The sequence below is a fragment of the Mixophyes fleayi genome, chromosome 3, assembly GCF_038048845.1.
Source record: "Mixophyes fleayi isolate aMixFle1 chromosome 3, aMixFle1.hap1, whole genome shotgun sequence".
NCBI lineage: Eukaryota > Metazoa > Chordata > Amphibia > Anura > Limnodynastidae > Mixophyes > Mixophyes fleayi.
In genome coordinates this window covers 287,699,629-287,705,873 of record NC_134404.1, presented here as the reverse complement: position 1 = coordinate 287,705,873, position 6,245 = coordinate 287,699,629, and positions in this window count along the sequence as shown.

Sequence of the window (6,245 nt, the reverse complement as noted above, 5' to 3'; positions counted from 1 at the left end):
ATAGTCCATAATTCCTTAACATGAATAACTTGCGTATGCACTCTGCAATTCGTTCGCAGAGTGAACCTGACAGTCGCAAATGCGAAGGGGATTAGTATGATACCACACATGACTTGATTCCTTCAACGTGTACCATATGTTTTACTGATATGCATATAACTTATACTATTACACATAAATACTACTATATTTCGACATAAATGACTATGTGTTGCAACTACCATTAATGTGTACTATTTTACAAGTGTGCGTGTTTGTGCGAATGTATGTAAAAGACTAAATACTGTTGTTGCCACGTGTTGCAGCTGCGTACGCCCTTCCACGCCGTAGCGTGCCCTTTTACGCCGTAGCGTGCTGTACGCATCATTACAAACAAAGACAACCAAGTTTGCTCGATTTTAATTGAAATGACTTTATCCAATTTGCTGACTTCGACACTAAAAATACAAATATTATTTTTCGCACCCACTAACCAGTACCTCCATTCTTCTAGTGAGAACTATGGCTAAAAGATGCCCATCTCTTATTTTATCTCTATCGGCGAGAACTTTCTTGAGAAATAGACACATGCATACAATCTACTCCTGCTCCCACATCCACCTCAACCATAAATGATAAGTCCAAGTTAGGATAAGAAAGACCTGGGCTGAGCTGAAGGCCTGTTTAAGAGCAACAAATGCTTCCAAGGCTTCTTGAGAAAACAGAGATGGACCAACCCTTTTCATCACGGCCAGAGAAGCAGCTATTCATGAAAAGGATCAGATGAATTGTTTTTAATTATTGGCAAAGCCTAAGATTCGCTGTCGGGCTTTTAGGTTGGTTGGTTGAACCCAATCTACTATTGCTTGTGAATTGAGGTACTTCAAGCTCACATTTTTTCTAGCTTAGCGCACAGGTGGTTCTCACTAAGCTTCTGGAAGATCAACGATAACTATATCTGATGATTCTCGATTGACTTAGTGAATATTAGGATGTCCTCCAAAAAACTATGAATTTATTGAGAAAATCTGCCAAGATATCATTAATCAGATCTTGGAAGACAGTTTTTGTGCCAGAGAAGCATGACCAAGTACTCTTAGTGGCAGGTATGGGTGTTGAAGGCTTTCTTCCACTTGTGTCCTTGACAAATCTGAATAAAGTTATATGTCCCTTTCAGATCGATCTTGGTGAATATTACTGCCCCTCTCAGTTGATTGAACAAGGAATTAAGGACAGTGGGTACTTGTTTTCACAATGATGTTGTTCAGGACACAGTAGTCTATACAAGGTTTTAACCCTCCATCCTTTTTTGCTACCAGAGGAGATTCTGAGGGTTTAATGAATCCTTTCTTTAAGTTCTCCAAGATGTAATCTTCCACTGCTTTATGTTCTAGGATGGAGAGACTAAACAGGCATCCATTCTGTAAGCAACTTGGCAGTAGGTGAATGGCACAATTATAGCTCTTATGATGTGGCAGAATGTCATTCTTGAAAGCTGTGATAAGGAATAGGAAGAGATTGAATAAAAGACACAGTCTTTTCAATGGGCAGACGAAGATAAGACCCAGAACAATTACCGCTTCATCGGATTATCTGACTTGCCGTGCAGCCGATGGTTGGATTATGCAGGGACAACCATGGATACCCCAGAATGAAAGGAAAAGGAAAAACTGGGGTTTGTATAACATCAAATGATAACTATTCCACATGAAAACATCCTATAGACAGTGTAACCAGAGCATTCTTAGGGGTATATTTACTAAACTGAAGGTTTGAAATAGTGGAGATGTTGCCTGTAGCAACCAATCATATTCTAGTTATTTATTTAGCGCATTTTACAAAATGATAGCTAGAATCTGATTGATTGCTACAGGCAACATCTCCACTTTTTCAAACCCACAGTTTAGTAAATATACCCTTTAATCTTGATTGGAGCCCCGGAAAGTTAGGTTTCGCCTAAACCTGCCACAGAGATATGAGTTTAAAGAGAAACAGTAGGTAAGCATAAATTTTTAACTACTTGTGGATTGAGGAAAATGCCAGCTGCTCCACTATCCACTAGAGCCAAAATGGTACATCAAGCAGATGGCGTGGAAAGACTAATGGACAGATGCATAAGTTTATAATGTGCATTGACATAGAACCTAGGAAACACTCCCCCTTGTCACCTAGGCCCTATTGTTATCCGGCTGGTTTGAACAGTTGCAGACCATGTATCCTCACTGACCACAGGGGCAAACGCAGGGTTTTTAAAGGGAGGTTTCCAAATGCATACATTCAAAAATAACATGTATGAGGAGAAGGTTTCACCTGATTAATGCTGTGTGGACATAGGGCTTAACTATGTGATAGTTTGGACTAATTATATATAATATATATATATATATATATATATATATATATACAAAAAAGAGAAAGAGAAGCACCAAAACATAGTGTGATATTGCCAAAGCAGAGCAGTGATCAGGATAATTAACAAATTAGCCTCGTACCAGATGTATAAAGTAAATTCGCTTAGCCGAAAGAGTAGCCCTCTGCGATCCCCAGGACCTTCAACTGCAGATTGAGGAACTCCAGACTATAACTCAAATAGAAAATAGCAAACAATAGTGTAGTGCGTTCACAACAGAAGTAAAATAACACAAATTTAATTCCTAAAATTGCATCCAAACATAGCAAATCAATGCCCGTACATTGAATATAATCAAATTAAGCTTATCTGTGTACTGTGATCATCCAATGTCCCATACAGATCTCGCCATCCACTGGTGATCTTGGCTCCTTTACACCGATATACAGACAAGAAATAATTCCTTAGCCCCTCTGGTGACAAACGGCAATGCGTGTTCAGCCGACAAATTGGATCAGAAGCACATCAGAAAAGGTCCCTTGACACGTTTCGTCTATTAGACTTTATCAAAAGGGTGAATACTGCCAATCAGAGCAGATCTTCTTTTTATAGTACCAGCTCCTCATCAATTTCACGATGGAAATACCGGAAAACGGAAGTTGTCAATGCCAGTGAGAAGCGCTACCTCGCTCTTACTTCCGCCCTTAGGACTGTCTGGATCGCTTCCGTTTTTTGGGAATACGTCACTTCCGTTACAGTTCAATCAGTGAAACTTCACAAAACATACAAAACCAATGTATTCAAATGGCACTACAATCTCCCATATAGATGGAGATCAGACATATAAAATCAAATATTAGGGTCAAAATTATGCACTAGTAAGCATTATAGATTCACATATACAAAACAATGCGTATATATACATATAAAAATATATAAAATATTATTGCAATATATATATATACACACATTTATTCATAAACTATTGTTGTTCCCCGCTTCCCAGCTTCCCAAAACAATGTTGGGGCGCTCTGTTAAATCCTCAGGATGTGAGCCGTAATAACATAATAAATACATTTGATGACCAGCACACTCCATGTACTCAGTTTGAAAAGAGGGTATGTATTCCAACCTTTCAGTCTGCAAGGAAACCTTCCTCAAGGACATATATAGTGCAAGTGGAGAAAAGACCACTTTACACACCTATACCCCACAATGCCAAACGGCAATTCCGAGTGTTAATAGGACCTGGGTGACCCCAGGTTCTAAACTCTAGAGAATGCTTGCTTAGGTTAACAAGTATCATGGAGGTAGGACTTGACATGGGCAGGCCCATAGAGAACAATCACCAGTGTACAGCAAAAGACCTGGACCAGGCTGAGTGCTATCCAAGTCCAAAATACAGTTTAAAGGTCAAGGAAGGCAGAGTTTGAGCAAGGTCTGAATGCAATCCAAAGGTCTGGGCAGGCAGAGTACGAGCAAAAATCCTAAATCCAAGCCGAGGTCAAAATCCAAAATTTTGAAACAGAGACAAGCGTACACTAGCAGAGATAAACTAAAACCAGCACAGGAAGCAAAAAAAGGAAGCCTTTTAAGGAACAGGAATCCAATAGCAGCATTTTAAAGTATTGATTAACAGCTGTGTCTAAGATGAATTGATTGAACATATTAAACCGCATATTTGTGCCCAGTGATGAAACAATCTGGTCACCAAGGAATAAATCAGAAGCCACATTACTGATGCTACTGAGACACATCACAGCCATACTGACTGATGACACAGCCTTGCGCCTCTGCCGGATCCTGTTTTCAGGGGAACCATCTGAAGTTAGAATTAGTGATGCGGCTAGGCGTATTTATATCCGCTGCCTGGACTGGCATCTCTGTTGGATCCTAACAATATGTAAACATGACATTTTAAACAGTACATAAAGGTCATATCATGGTCTGCGCAGAATTTAGTGGATTCTCTATTCACAGCCGGGGTTGGCACTAATAAGAGCAGAGGTGCTGAGTCCAATGTATCCCTGTAAGAGGGTCTGGACTTTGTTGCTGGAAAGTCCACAGATTAGTATGGAAATACTAATCACCAAAGGGTGCACTATTTTCAAGATGTTTAATACGCACATTCCAAATTTTTATCAAATTTATCTCAATACCCATTTATGTCTATTGCCATGTTTATCTATTTATGTATTTATAGGAATCATAGAATTCTATTAAAGCAAAAGAAAAAAATATTTGCAATTATTCTATTCAACAATTTCCAGTAAACAAGCAGATACACCTAAGACTAGGGATGAGCTGCTCAGTTTCAATGAATGCCAAAGCAGATACCAGATTAGTAATTCCATTCATATCGTGACTAACCACAGGAGAACACAACACATAACGAAAATGAAGCATTGCTTTTAGCATTGGTTGCGTAATGTTAGACTAAGTTATTTTTCAATGATTGCCACAACTGTGGCAACTGTCACTCTTTACTAATAAGTCTCCCTGCAAAAGGCATGGGACCAAAGAAACCAAAAGACATTAGAAATGGAGGCAGAATTATTCCTCCTGTTCAAAGTAAATTTTATTAACAAAGATCCCCAGCAATCTGAATATACCCATCAGTCAGGAGGTGGTTGTCTCATCAGGGTTACCCAAGCCTAGAGAGGAATCTTATCTAATTTTACCTATTCTTATTCTTTCTGTACACTAACATTCTTAGTGGTTGGATCAATATAATTTATGCTGATTTGGGGATGAAGATTGTTGTACTTATAATCTAAATTTCCTGTTATTTATAAAATGCACCTATTCATAAAATGAATATGTCCATACTTATGGCTTGGCTGATAAAATATACCTTACATACTAACCAGTCTCCAATTGGTATGCAATCTCACCACACAGGAGCTATTTGCCGAATGTGGTCTAAGCATCCTTCTACATGGGTGAAGGTTGGAAGGCAGCCATATTTCAAGTGGAGTTGCAAGGGTTTGACTGACAATCTGCAGGATGAGGTGGCAGCAGGCCCAGTGCTCCCATTAGGCAAGGTTAGGCACTTGCCTAGGGCGCTGGGCTCTGGAGGGCGCCACAGTATTCTAAAATACTTTAAAACTGTGTGGCGACCGCTGACCATACCTGTCATGGCCGCCGCACAGCATTCAGATGGACGGGGAGGGGGGGGAAGAGGCTATTTTGTCACCACCGCCGCCTCTCTGCTCCGTCTCCTCCCCTCCACTTACTAGTGTCAGTGAGTGGAGGGGAGGAGACGGAGCAAAAGGCGGCGGTGGTGAGACAAGGTAAGGAGAGGAGGGGGGAGGGAGGAGGGCACCGCTTTTTTAAAAATGCCTAGGGCGCCGTGGACCCTAGCACCGGCCCTGGGTGGCAGGTTAAATTATTGCAGAGTTGGTTGAACAAACAGTGGTGGAAAGGGTCTAATGAGGTAATTAGACTAGAGGGAGGGGTTGATTGTATGTAAACCTGTATTGCTGCATTGTGCAGCGAGACCTATGTCTAGCCAGAGCTAGAGTCGCCCCTGATCATCCTGACAAGAGTGTGCTATAAATTGTTGGTGTTGTGTACAATAAAAGCACCTTCATTCAAGAAAATAAGGTATTGTGTGTGTCAGTGTCACTACATATACACTATATGGACAAAGGTATTCGGACGCTTGACCATTACACCAACAGGGACTGTAATGGCATGGTATTCAAATACATATACTTTAGTATGGAGTTGGTCCCCCTTTTGCAGCGATTACAACTTCCTCTCTTCTTGGAAGGCTTGCCACAAGATGTTGGAGTGTTTCTGTGGGAATTTGTGCCCATTCATTCTGTAGAGCATTTATGAGGTCAGACACTGATGTTGGATGAGAAGACAATAAATTAAAGTAGTTTTTTACATTTTTAAAGTTAAATAAAAT